The sequence below is a fragment of the Mastigoproctus giganteus genome, chromosome 13 (genome assembly GCF_048544385.1).
Source record: "Mastigoproctus giganteus isolate SK-2022 chromosome 13, ASM4854438v1, whole genome shotgun sequence".
Taxonomy (NCBI): domain Eukaryota; kingdom Metazoa; phylum Arthropoda; class Arachnida; order Uropygi; family Thelyphonidae; genus Mastigoproctus; species Mastigoproctus giganteus.
In genome coordinates this window covers 144,972,684-144,987,903 of record NC_143587.1, presented here as the reverse complement: position 1 = coordinate 144,987,903, position 15,220 = coordinate 144,972,684, and the positions used below count along the sequence as shown (strand labels likewise).

Here is a 15,220-nt window from a genome sequence, read left to right as displayed (position 1 = left end):
TCTTATTCCGGTGGCGTCTTTGGCGATGTATTTCCTGTAGTTCTTGCTAGATAGCAAGGTTTTTTGACCCAGAAACTGTTTTTTTTTTTTTTTTTTTCCATGCAGCAAAACAGGCAAATCGACTGGAGAACACACGCAATTTACAGACATAATACATAAACGGATGTATGTAAGAAATTACGGGTGGCCCTAATATAATAATTAATTTTTTTTTTTTTTTTTTGTAGTTCCTGGTGTTGATTACAGGTTTAGATGGAGAGCACGAATCCTTCGGTCTCGGGAAAGAGCATTCCGTTCGTGATTCAAGCGCTGGAAGCCGTTTGACTCACTAACTTAAATCTTATCTATGTAATCTTGATGGAGGTCATTACAGTGTCTGCCATGGAGTGCATTCTACGCCCATCTTTCTGTCTTTGTTTCTTCTGTCTGTGTAAATGTGGTCTCCTTGTTGAGTGTCGTTCTTTTGTGTTCCTTACGGCTTGGTAGATTGGTGCTGCATTCTGGAAGTAATCCCGCAGGTTCTTAATCGCCTTCTTCTCTTGTTCAACGAAGTCAGTCAGTCAGGCCCCTCCATCCTCCTTTACGGGCTATGGTCAGTCTCTCGATGGTTGACTTCGGATAGTGTTGGGGCCTCTTCGTCATCATTATCCTAATCGATCTCATAATCTCATCCAGCTCGATGTTGGTCCAATCTATGATCCCGAAGGAGTCAGTTAGTACTGGGACCGCATAAGTGTTTATGGCTGTGACCATGTTCCAACCATTCAGCTTTGATTTTAGCAGACTTCTCAGTCTCTGATTGTATTTCTCAGTGAAGCGGACTCATTCCATGGATCTTGCATTTGTCTAGGCCAAATTGCATCTTGCTGTCATTGCTAAACTCATCAGTGATTAGAGTTGATTCTTGGTTGCGTCATAGAGTGCCTACACGTTCCCACTCCCTTTTTAGGATATATCTGTACTTACTGTTACTGAGATCTGCGCGGGTAGCACAGTGGTATCATCACCGCCCTCCCCAACACCGGGTGAAAAAAAGGTCCGGTTTCGAATTTCATCGATGGCGCGAGGAACTTTCATGGGCTTTTTTTCCTTCCGTGGCTGAGTTAGTCGGTCTCAGGCGTAGGTAGCAAGTATTTTTTCCATTGGAACCCGGCCGGGGTGGTTCGTGCAGCAAAGCAGGCAAATCGACCAGGGAACACACGCAATTTAAAGACACAATACACATGGGTAGATAAAATAACTTTCCGGGTGACCCTAAGAAATAGTTTTTTTTTTTTTAACTGGTATTAAGCATGGTGGACAGGGGGTTGGGTGCTAGACGGAACCACAGAACCGAACCCTGGAAAATTCCTCTTCACATAGGTACTGGTCTGGTCGTAATGTTCTCGATCTTGATGGTGGTCTTCCATTTTGCCATGTTGCTTCTAGAAAGTGTGTCAGTGTTGGGTTGACTTTGTTGTCGTTGTAGTAAGGTTTCAGGAGCATCAGCTACCAAGGCCATATTGCACTGTGCATATCGTCTATAAATTGTGTGTTCTGAGATCGATTTTGTTTACTGAATCAAAAACCCAAGTTTCCGGGAGAAAAAAACCCATGCTACTCTCCCCTTAGACCGACTAACTCAGTCACGTTGTGAAAAAGACCCATAAAAATTACTTCCATCATCGATGGGATTCAAACTCAGGTCTATTCCACCCGGTGTGGGGGAGGAAGGCGATCCTACCAACTGTGCTATCCACCCACGAACACGTGTATTCTAAGATCGATTTTCTGTTTGCTAGACAAAAAACCTGGGTTTCCTCGAGGGCCAGATGACTTTGTAAATCTTCAGTGTCTATCCACCAGCTATGGGGCTCAGAGCTAAGGGCCTTGCAGTAGTCGATGTAGTAATTGAGCTTCGAGTGAGTCTTTCCTTTAGTTGATCTCTTTGCAAAATTGTAGGGATCTATGGCGAGCGTATTGTAGATTGTGTTGGATGAGAACATGTTTTTGAGACATCAAATTGTTGACGTCAGTATGGAGCGAAGTCTCATGTGTCCTGGTTCTCCGTCTGTCAGGCTTCTGCATCTATTAATACTTGAAAGTGAGGGTGCGTCTATGATCCGTGTGATTTTCTAGCTGGTGGTAGAGATCTACTGCTGAAATCTGTATTTTCCACAGGGTTAGACTAAGACTGGAGTGGAGAATCAAACTAGAGATTGTAAACAATCGCCCCGTTAACCGATTGATCCACCTCGTGATCCAGTATTCTAGCCCATAGTATCTGCTGAACCGTGCTTGTGGAGCTGAGCACCAGATAACGGAGGCACAGAGTGGAATCGGAAAGAAGCATCTTTGGATGTACTGTATCATTATTGAGTCCCTTAAAGCAATTAGTTCTTGCCTAACCGCCCACATGGCTGTGAACGTCTTAGCTTTTATGTAGTCAAAGTTCCTTCCAAAGGTTAAGCCTTCTTCCCACGTAAAACCCAGGCTAGTGTAGGAGGAAACCTTCATTAGAGTGCCGTCTAGTTGGATGTTAGTTGTAGAGCGATCCATGCAGGCAACTTATTAAATATTAATGACTGCTGCAAAAGATTTCTATATTGACGAAAAGGTCATTTTGTTAATTATTTATCAAGAAAAATATAGAGATAATGCAGTTTTAGAGTTCTCTTTCAATCCTTTCGCATTATTTAAAAATGAATGTTCTTTGTCGATTCGCGAAAGATAAATGCACTTAATGAAGTCATAAGAGAGTTTTGATTAAATTGTAAACTAAATTTTCATAAATAGTTTATTTTATACGAAAAATAAATCCAGAAATTAAGAAAATAAGAAATGTTTCATAAACTTAATAAAACCAATTCTAAAATAATATGGGAGGCTATTTGTTGAATTCTTCATAGACCTCAAAATCATAGATTTGTTTCATGGGAGGCTATTTGTTGAATTCTTCACAGACCTTAATCATAGATTTGTTTCATGAGTTTCAAATCAGAAGGAAATCCTTCTTACAACCAACATTACACGTGTATTTTGATTTTCTGAGCTAAAATATCCTCTCAGTTCCACAAACCGTAACCAGAAGTGTAAAAACGAGGGGAAACAGAGTCAGGGGAAAGAAGAATCTCCTAACTACAATAAAACTTGATTAAATTCTTGGCTGCGATCGAATGTCGCCCGCAATTTCTTCGTCCAACGTTCCCATAAAAAATTTTCTGTACGAAAAAGAAAAAAACAGAGTGTGAAAACAATATAATAAAAATCAGTTGAACCGTTTCTCCACCAAAACGACTCCAAAAACAACTTCGAGATTTAAGGGGCTGTTTTACGTTTTAATCACGTGCCGTCAAGAATCTCTCACGTTACTGAGGCTTTATACACGCTGGCATCAAGATGAGAAAACGCCATCTGGATGTTGACGTGAGCAGTAAACCGAAGTTCAAGACTGTTTAAAATCTTGACAGTGGTCGCATTGTATGCTGACATCAATTTTCCAAGGATCTGGAGACTATGGGAATGAAAATGCAGCCGCTTCTTTACAGCGTTTCTTTAGTGACTCCAACCCTTAACAAATGTCATAACTTCCTTATAAATCCTACTATTATATCTGAAAAACAGTTACAGGTATTTATTTACTCTATAGTTAATTCTTTATACAGGAAAACTTGGTCGAGTGCTTGAAGAAGACTATGTAAACTTCATTAAACCCTATTACAATATTCACTATGGAAACCCCATGAACCATACTGCACTGCGTAAATCACATTTACCAATACCTTCACTGAGTTCGTGTGGTAATTCGATGTCATTTACTACCGACTATCCCTTCTCACCTGCCTTCAGGTCAGCTATAAGAGACCCGAAGAGCTTTGTCCCACCTTCCAAATACTAATCACCAGCCGGTAGTTAGTTTGCATATGAATCCTCAAAACTTATATTCAGAATCCATAAAAGGTTTATAAAACCATAATCAAGATTTTAATACGGAATTCCAAAGAGTAAGTGGATTATGATTCTTTGTACATTGTCTACAACGTTTCTTCTGCACAGAGGAACAGAACGACTTCAACTCTAATTTACGGGTTCCGTTGCTCAATGAAACAGCGACCTGCCGTATATTTACAAATGTCCCGCAATTATATCATGGACCGTTAATAGGACATTAAATTTGGAGAGACTGAAGTCCCTAAAAAAATAACGTAAACTGAGAGTTAAGCTAAGTTCAAATAAGTCCATGATGTAATCAATATTAATAGAGCGAAACTTTATTCCTTATTCTTTTTTTTAAACCTTAAGCCAAACTGCAGTTGTCGGTGGATGTATTAATTTTAAGGTAAAAGATATTAGTCTCGCTAAAAAGAAATGGTCGCTCACTGAAAAGCTTTCTAAACTGCCTTCATACTTTCACCTTCTGCCACCTCTATCCTATCCCTGCAATTATCCTTAATTATATCTGTCAGCAGAATTCTAACGAGGGACCTCAAGCTAAGATAAATTGAGACTCTGCGTGCCAAATATTTAAATAGATTGCAAACGAACAATGCTTTCGCGCTTATGTGAGAATACTTCTTCTTTGGAGGATTAATATTTTATTTACAGCATTCGTGCAGTGTATGTATATGACTTGTATGAATTCTTGGCATAACAAGTTCATCTCCTAATGCAAATCCACCTGACGGCCATAAGAAGATAATAAACGATGGTCGTTTGTTTTAGCTCTTGTTGCTACACCAACCAAGGAATCTGAACCAAACATTCGCAATCTTTGCCTCTGTACTCCTCCACAGACAGAGGTTGTCCATTCCAATTTCGTTTTATTTGATTCGCCTAACCTTTTAATTTCGATTGAAATAACTATTGCACAATCAGCGCTCCCTTAACGTCATTTCTTTTAAAATCTGGTTAAAAGTATTTGCAGATTAAACCACACCTGTCATTCTGAAGCAAACATTCTCACACAATGTTGGGTTTTGCTATTGTACAGGTCTGGTTTCCATTAAATAACCACCAGCATTCTGTCGGTAGCATCACCCGTACCCCAGGTGTGGGAAGTGTCGCTCGCGAGTGATGAGTCATTAGTCATTTCAGGCACGAAACCTACCCATTAGAAGGACATACATTTCCACCATTACCAGCCGTCCCACACTAGCAAGGCGTGACTTCATTAACAGACACTGAAAACTCCCAGCATGCTTCGCTGTCCAACTGTTTCTCCATAATTAAGGCTCTCACTGTTTATTGTAGGAGGAAATGAATATTTATGTTCTCTGTTCACATTCGGGGCTTTTTGGTATGCACTTCCGGTTAAACCATTAGTTTTAATTAGCGTGATATGTTGCTACTACCTTTGTGCATTCTATCTGCGGTTGTAAACTCCATTCAGAGGTCTTTTGATGACCTTTCGTTGGCCCCCAAAGTTACAAAGTTAGCTTTATCACCTTCGGAATCCAAGAAATAATGTAGCTGTTAATTACCTTCATTTTATATGATTATTATTACACTATCTATTAAACAAGTCTTCAAATAATCCTTCCCTGGTCTTGTGTATAAAGTAGCGTGATAATTATTTTAAAATTTCATTTAATTTTTCGATAGTTTTGTGCACGGAGGATATTTGATAATTAGATTATTAATTGGAAAATAAATTGTTTAAACAGTTGTTGCAAAGTCAAGTTAAATGAGGTGGTAAGAAGAAGGAAAGAAGAGCATCCTGAAGTGGATTCATTTACTGAAATACAAGAAATTGGGGTACACATTTCGGGTTTTTATTCCACTGACTGCATCGATATCCGTTGGGAAAAAATTAAGGTCACAAATCTGTAGACAGGCTATCTTAACCAATACGGCATCTTCAGCTGACAGTTTTCCGACTGAATGACATCGCAGAGGTCATAATAGGTGACAGTTCGAAGGCGAGGTTAATTTTTGGACTAAGCAGCAGATGCGCCAAAACCTCTTGCCCATAACACTTGAACAACTGATTTATTAGTTTTACAGCTTTGTTGTTTTCCCGGTTTATCTCAATCCCGGTACATGAGATTCGAATTCGAACACTTCTAGATCCAGATAATGTCATCTACATCTCTGAGATACAAAATAAATGATTCTTATTAAATATACCTAACATAGTTGGTTTTTTTTTATGAAAAACCAAGCACGAGAGTTATTGGTCCCACTTCTGGGAACAATGTTCAATGGTAAGGCGGATTTAAGATGGCTACAGAGTGCACAGCTTTTTGGAAGAAAAGTAACTCCGAGAGTGAAAGAGAAAACCCAGGTTTTTTTTTTTTTTTAGATGCACAAAAAGCAATCTTTGTGATGTCCTTATGCCAACAGAAATTAGAAGTTGGATAATCCTCTAATGTCTAGGAATCTGAGCGTCATCGAAGATAAGCGTAAGAGCAGAAGAATTATTTTTGCGAGTTATAAGAAAGAACTAAGTTTTAGAAGGATTGAAATCAATTAAGTTATCTTTGCCGCACTAGAAAATTAACTGGAGATGTAGCATTTAAGGAATTGGTAGTGGACATTCAAGAAGTTAAAGCTGTTTGAACAGGGCAAGGTTTCTCAAACTGGAAGGTGGAATGCAATGTGTTATCATCGGCAAAACTACGGATAAGAGACCCAGTCAGTGGAAGAAGGTCATTAACATAAAAGAGGAAAAGAGTGAGAGAAAGAACTGAACTTTGAGGAACACCTGCATTAGTAGAGAAATTAGAAGGAACGGAGTCTTATACCATCGTTTTTAGTGAACGGTCAGATAGAAAACTGGATATCCAGTCACAAAAAACGGTTGGCAAACCATAAGATGGAAACTTGTCAAGAGCAACTGCTTGAGTTTCACAGAACTTTTGCATTGAATTTTCCATAGACGAGTAACATAATCCAGTATATCACCAGGGGATCGACTCTGACGGAATCCGTACTGGCGATCATTGATCAGAAGGAAGGTTTCTAGATAGTTTAGGAGTTGGCGGTTAATGGATTTCTCCACTTAACTCATTCTTAAAAGATTAATTCTTTTAAGAATGAGTTAAGGTCTCTTAAGCTGGGGAAAACTTTAAGAAAGAGGTGGGAAAATCTTTACAATACAAGACAGGGTGGAGGAATAAGCTTGAAAACGAAGGCACTGAAAAAACTTCATCATTGAATGACAGTATCACATACGTTATTTTCCCAATTTATTACAAATCTGTATTTTATCAGTTCTATAAATGCAATGGGGCGTCTCAGTCCATAGTAAACTTCAAAATCTTCAAGAAAAGCAGAGATCAAACCTAGTTATGCAATAGTTTTATTACTTTTTAGCAGAAACAAATATTCTTTCTTATCTTCTGAAACCGTTGATGATTATCAGGAATCCTAGATGGGTACAGATATAATATTGTTATTCTTTACATTGGAAAGAACTGATGAATTATTTATATTGAAAGTTTCAGATTCGCATAAAAAGTAATAAAATTAAGTCACCATAAACGTATTATACAGATTTAAAAAATAAAAGACTGCCAAGGAAAGAATTTAAACAATTTAGTGGTTGATGGAAAACACATTTTGGAAAGATGAACAGAAAATAGTTCCATAGGTGAATTGAACGGATTTGCATCATTACTGTTATAGTTAAATGCAAAAGTTTTACATATTTCCTATGGAAATAAGCGTTAAAAATGTTATATTCAAAGAGCATAACATTTTTAAAAGGGCATTGGTATAAATATAGTTACGAATTTTTGATAATTCGATTTTTCTGTTGTAAAGAAGCAACCTTCAAAATAAATGGAGTCACCAATATTCGAAATCTTAAAACCTAACTCTAGAACAGAAATATTTTGTCAATTTTTTCTATAAATCGTGTAATGTGTCATCTCCCAGTGTTAAATAAAAATCTCTGTAGTTTCCTGGGCTACCCGAAGATGTCAAGAAGCGTATGTTCCCTCATAAGTTTCTTGTGATACGCTGCAAATGTCATTACAGCTGTCAAAATGTCTTTGGCCTTTCGGATTTCCTATTTCTACTCCCCAATTATAGCCAGCAGCAACAGCTATTAAAAGTTTATTTTCTTCTTCTGAGAACCACGTTTCTTAAAGCAAAGAATACCACGAGTTGAGATATTGACAGAGAGTCAAGTTCAGAAAGATCTCTTTTATGGTTTTGGAAGAAATCCTGCAGACAGAATTTTTAAGGAGCTTGCCAACAATCAAGATATACAATCAATAAGCCACTGATGAAAGAATTGGGGATAGGTCATATCAGAACAAAGGTTATTTGATCTTTTGAGTAAGCCTCTACGCTAGGATATATTTATGAGTATACATAAACCATACAAAATATCAAATATATCCTCTATTTTCAGTACTCCTCGCGCCTGGTGAAGCTGACACGATCCTAAATGTGGGATGCGTCTATTACAGCTCCATACCATTCAGACACGACATTTCTACTACTCTAGATACATATTTTTATGAAACCACATATATTGGATGACGCCAACAAATTAACTGGTAGTGGGACATCAAAAAAAAAAAAGAGATAGAGTCACCATTAGCTAGATGGTGGGCTCGCTTTTCTCTGATGATAGGAACCACTTTTTCAGTGAAAGGAAACATTTACCAAGTGAAAATGGTAGGATACTACATGTCCCAAAAATAAGCAAATAAAGGAAGCTCTGAAATGGGAAGATTTCGGTATTTCTTCCCGTTAATTCCCAAATCTCGAGTTACTGTTATAGCAGTGCGCATTTAGTTATGCTATAACTCGCTATAAAGTGAAAGAAGATGGCTCTGTTAATTCACAGCATAATAGGACGTTTCCTTTGCAGGGATTATTTGTGAATATGTTTTAATGAATGCCCCACTTTCTTCTCCATTGCGTGGCTTTAAGAGTTATCCGCACTTAAACTTTCATAGTTCATCCTCTTTTGGCCTCATAAACCTGTAGCACATTAATCAAAGCGGAAGTTTGAAATTTCTTCACCAACAGAGGGGTTTTCGCGAAGAAAAATACCAGGGCCCACATACAGGATACACAATCAAGAGTCCGATATTTTATAAGCAAGCAGCCTTAAACCGCTCTTCCCCCCATCACTACAGACCACCCCAAAATGTCAGCAAAGGCACGCCTAACTACCGCAAAGATTTCAGGAAAGAGAGAGTGCGTTGTAATCTATCTAAACCCGAACTACTTAGGTGAACACAGAAGAGTCGTAAAACTTTTATAGCTCTCGAAGATGGCTTCCTCCTTTAATGCATTGGTGTTGAGTTTAACAGGCAAACAAACACCATGGCACAATAAAACATCCTTCAACCACTAACCTTTAGTGGAGAATGTACGTTATCACGACATAGGCCTTTCTTTTTATTCTTTCACAACTAATCAATACTATTCTTCCAAGAAGTGAAAAAGCTTAAAGTGTAAATATGTTATGCGCTAATTAATTTTCATCCACTTTTCTTTCGGTTTTTTTCTTTTGCATCTTGTCACCTCAAACGGGTCAAATTGAAAAGGTGCGCCTTGGGAAAAGCTTTTAAACACGTAAATCAATTTAACTGTCTTAAAATTTAATATTGACAAAGGAGAAACATTCGATGAATTTTTAAAGTAAAATCGATGTACATTAATGCATGAAGACGTTATTAACTTGAAAAGAAACAGTCCATGACGTAAGTGTGGTTTTGCCGGTAGGAAAAGCGCGTGTGTTTCTGAGCCAGCAGAAAAATGCGTTCAAATAGTCTCAAGGCCCTTTTATTCACTGAGCGATAATCTCACCATTCTTTCCGAAAATGTTTGGTGCTACAAAGAACTAACCATTAGACAGTAAGGGTACTGATGCAGAAGCTGAAAGCCGTGGGCTGATTAAACAACTTTAGAATCTTGTGATTTAAGAAGTTTTTGTCTCAAATATTAACAAAATAGTCTTGGCGTCGGTTTGTTTACAATTTATGTGCATTCCAATTTGTTTTTTCTGTTTTGGGATGAAAAACCTGAATTTCTAGAGCTGTATCAACATTACGTTGCAGCAAAATGAAAAAAAAAATTATATATTAGTTTAATTCGTAATTAATTAACTGTTTGCTCTTCTTTTCTATTAAAATGTTTTAATCAATATTAATTAATTCAAGAAAAACGTAACACAACTAAAATGTGACGCAATGCCTAAATCACCTAATTCGTGTTTATATATACTCTTGAAATGAATAAACTGCTCTCAGGGGTTCACAACACTGAAATTAGTTCTCTCTTTTAGTATTTTTTGTAATCGCTGAAGAAGCGAAACAGAAAATATCCGCTAAACGTATGATTTTAGACTATGTTAGTAATAAACAGATACTGAACTTCACACAGGTCAGCTGCTTTCATTTCAAATATCCAGATAATGACAACAGTGCAACGTGCCATTCAAATATTATATTAGTATAATCATTTGGTTTGTCTGAATAATGAAAGTTTGATTTTTTCACTTTATATTAAAAGAGAAACGCTTCTTCAAATTCATAAACAGACCATGAAAATCAAACTGTCAAAGTACAATTTTTTACCATCAACCGGGCTGCATAAAACATTTAGGCGATTGCACATGCCCAAGAAGGAACTCTTTCGCATTATTTAAAAATAAATAAATAAAATAAGTATAAAATGAAGCGGGTGGATACCCGAGAAACAGCTTGGTGTTCCCAAGACTGCAATCAGCATTTAAGAAACTCATAAATGTGCATGGACATGGCAGTGTGTTTCACTCCTGAGAGATAAAAAGATTAAGGATGGAGCTATTTTTATCTTATCGTGATTTCCTGAAAATTTAAAAGAGCCTACCTGATGGGAACACATCAAAATCTCTCTTATTCTTATTATAATACAAATAGACCAACATTTTTACCAGTTTTATCATCGCGATCTCTTAAATCATTATTTTGCAACTCACCCAAAATATGGAAGAGGAATCAGATTCTATTCTGCAGACCTGGACATTTGGAATTGGTCTACGATTGTTTTCTTTCCTTATTATTTTTTTTTCTCTTTTTTTCTCCTATGGAGTGGACCCCCAGAGGAATCTAGCTCATTCTTTGGCAACATCAGATGAGTCATAGTCTCAAATTGAGACAGTTCGAGCACTATGGGACCCGCCCACCTTCCCGTGGTGTGGACGAGTACCCAGAATCATCTCTCCAGGTGAACGATGCTTCTGGGTAGCCAAGCGGCCAGACAGAACAACAGAACACACACACATAATACAAACAAACCTACGTAATTCACATATCTGGCCCATTTGTAGTGATACTGTTCTTCACAAAGATACGAGGCGGAGTTGAAATGACGTTCTAGGAGCTACCCTTCACTAAAACACATGTCCACATACACACATGGGATTGTAATCTGGTTCACTGTGGAGTAGAATGGCCCGATGAGGCTGTCTTGTGCAGTGTCTATGACAAAAATTAAGTTAACGAGTTTGTTTTTTCAAATTTTAAAATGTAATTGCATAAGTTGCATTGTGAAGAAAGAAAAAATTTAACCAGATGTTTTCGGAATCGCAAAAGATTAGATTAGATTAGATTATTAATGAGTGGTGCTGATGTTCCGTTTATTTCTGTATTCGTTTTCAGATTTATCATTAATCATACCAAGAAGTCAATTTTTTTGTAAAACTTTAAATCTCTAAAAGATTCTGGGCGTTGGATCACTATCACAAACAGACAACAGGACAGCTGAAAGTATCGGCGCACAGACTTAAATCAGAAACAGGTGATTTCAACTTCTAGTTATGGTAATGAAATCAGAATGCCACTCTTGACAGGAAACTGAAGGTTGGCCAAGAATTGCAATATTCCACAATGACCTATCGATTATTTATCGAATATTTGCTTGAAAAAATAACGGAAGCCATGATACCACTGAATAAGGTAATTCTGAGATCGCACTAGGAATACTGCGTCCAGATATGGAGACCGTACATAAAAAAATACAGAGCTTCTTAAAAGGGTCCAAGGTATTAGGCGAATTGCCCTGGTAATTCTGGGAACTATGTCCACTTCGAAACATCAGCAATTTCCACACATATCGTCCGTTAGGGAAGTTGAACAGGACCCTTTACTTTCGATACAGTAAGCGGAAATGGATTCATATATCTCATCAACCTTACGAGTTCATAAAAACACAACTTTTGTTTTAAATGGAGTATTCTTTCTGATAGTTAATCTCGATTACGTCAAATTACAAAATCCAACATTGCAATTGAACTCTTTCAACCAAGCAATTATAATTAAAATTATTATAGTTTGGAAATCTCTTTAAAATGCTACTCAAACAAGTCTCAAGGAAATAAAGTCTAGCATGACATGACATCTTCATAACATGAAGGAACAATTCGTTGTAGTGTATATCACGTGGGAAATACGAGACGACACGAGACCGTGAATGGTGCACATTAATCACTGTTAACAATGACAGCATTAATCTCCATTAGATTGGCATGTCTGGAGTTCCATGCCTACCCAGGAATATCACATTTCCAAATGGAATCACAATCGCTGGGGAGATTGTTTATCACAGCTTAAATGCTTTCGACAAGAAAAGAGGAAGTGACAATCAGTGTGGAGTCGCGTTGTAAATTTCAACCTTGGAAACTTCCGACAGAGAAATTAGGCGATGCTTGTCTTTCGTAAGCGAAGTTTGTAAATACGACACACCACAATTCTCTGTAGGTTTGGCCATTTGCAAATCCGATAACAACACAAAGGTCTTGAGCTCGGCTAGGCAAATGAATTCAGTCTTAAAAAAATGTATGATCTGGAACTGTGTTTGCGAGTGAAAAAATTTAAATTAATTCCAAAAAAATCTTTAATTCCAAAAAATCTTTTAAGAAGCTGAAACAACACATCGCAATGAGCACTTCCAACAAAGAGATCTTTCTTCATCTAGGACAAAAATTAATTCTCCAAATGTCATTCGTATTAAAATGTTTTTCTCGTCTATTTATATGTTGAGTTTTTTTTTTTAATTTTTTCTCGCGCTTACTACACTAACGATTACCTTTAATCTAACTCTTTATATTCCTTAAAAAATACATATAATTACATAAAAATCACGTGACACCCGTTTGGCTACAGAAAGCCTCAAAGTACTTGTTGGTTTTCTGACTACATCAAATTTTAAACAATTTTATATCACTGGAACCTATCTTAGGTGGAAAAGGTACGATTACGTTTATCATTCACACAATTTGCCAAAGTATAAAGGCCAAGGGGCAACAGTACATCATGTTTGTAAAATGCGTGTATTCTATGGCTACTTGTCTGTTTGCTGGATGAAAAGCCCAAGGTTTTTGGAGTTGTCTAAAAACAACCTAACTCCAGCTTGTTTAGATTGTTTATAAATTATGAGATTTGTATATTAAATTGTATATTTGTATATTTCTTAGATTTGTATATTAAATTAAGAGGTCACTAGAATTTGTAGCAGTAATATGAATGAAATATGATTTCAGGAATGACTACTCACAGTGTGAAAAAATCTAATAGAGCGAACAAAGGTCCATCATAAATTTATTTATATTATAAGAATGGTTCGAAATAGGCTACTGTGATAATCAGCAATGAGTCCTCTATCCACGAAAGAGTCGACGTTAAGGTGACCAGAAGACGAAGAAATGGACGATCACCAAAAGGTACGCAAGACTACCCGCGATTGACCCATTACTCTCGGATCATAACTAGTTCTACTACTACCAAAAGTACCCTACGATCTCGGTGTTGTGTCTACTCACGCGCTTGGTACCGTAAGTGAGCGTATGAAATAACAATAGGCTCGTGTTAACGCGTTCGTTGGCTTGCTTGGAGAAGTCTTTAATTGGCAATAAAGAAACGGCTACGGCCCAAGTTTAGCAATAAAAGTTTGGAGCGGCTAGAGATAAGAAAGATTATCGGTCATCTCAGACATCAGTGATTCCGATAATTTAGGATAAAAACCGACAAGTATACATTAAGGCTTTGAGGAACAAGTTGGCAAACTTCTTAACACTATGGAGGAGGAAAAGGGGGAACAGATGCCATAAAACACCACCGTTTTCAAAATCGTCTTCATAAAATTCATTCGTTTGGAACACCAGTACAAAGTTAACTGAAGTATAACAAATTAATGCATATGTTTAGGTTTTTAAGTAACCTGGCAGAGCCCTGGATACTTTTTATCCTCGTCTGGACATTATAGCAGCAATCATGGGTTATGTTCTCCCGCAGCCCTTTTGCTTGTTCCCTTGGTTTGTTTGGGCCATAAAACACTACAGGTCAGGAAAGTAAGTGTGATCTGCGAACACTTCAATTCATGCTTGACAAACACTTCTTCGATGTCGAGATGAAACCCCATTACGCCATGTTGGCCAACCATTTCGACCTAACGTTCTATTTACAGTTGGTTTATTTTCTCGAAGGAAATAAACCAATCTGTAATGCGTGTACTAGTTAAGTGAGGTCCGTGTGTGTGGATATTCTCTGGTTGTGCAAATTCCAGAAAAGCCAACTGCATACCAATGGAAGAATGTCAGCAGCATTTAGTGAATCACTGTGGATCACATTTTAGATTTAAGCAGAGAATGGCAAGCTATTTCCTTATGGAAAAAAAGACCACCAGTATCTTCGAAAGAGAAGTTTAAGCCATCATCAAGTATATGAGGACATGGGTCAGATTGCTCCATTAACTCTTTATATTTTTAACAATATTTTAACTATATTTTCAATATATATTATAGACACCGCATAAAAAATCTAACGTGAAATGGTAATGAGCTTGTTAATGGTAATGAGAATATTAATATGCTTCTAACATTCTCTGCTCCATTTTTAAGACTTATGAAAGTGTTTCAAAAGAATATTAGTCTCCTGTGCCCAGACTAAAATCTTCATTTGTTATTAAGTCTCCTGTAGAGAGAGAGAGAGAGACAGAGAGAGAGAAAGATCTTTTCTCTTTCTTTTTTGTTCCTTTATAAAGCTTCTTTCATAAGATTTTATCAGTCTCGTGCAGTGAGAACATCTTTATTTTCGTTTTTCATTAAGTACAGTGTATATGTGCATCCGCATGCTTTAATTATATCCTGGATTTCAAGATGGTCGTCTCCCAAGAGACATAGAATTGAAATGCTCTTTCGTCTATGCGTCCATTTAATTCACGATAACTGCAGCAATGAATCACGCAAGCTCACGTGACAAAGATATACAGTAAGTAATTTGGAGGGTCATGTCGCCGT

The 15,220-nt window shown here is 37.2% G+C and overlaps 1 protein-coding gene across 6 annotated transcripts in view; it reads right to left on the bottom strand.

The window, feature by feature from the left end:
- The window catches only part of LOC150076502 (agrin-like), a 424,773-nt gene that overhangs the window by 200,313 nt on the left and 209,240 nt on the right, over positions 1-15,220 (bottom strand). The gene's annotated exons all lie outside the window — the stretch shown is intronic.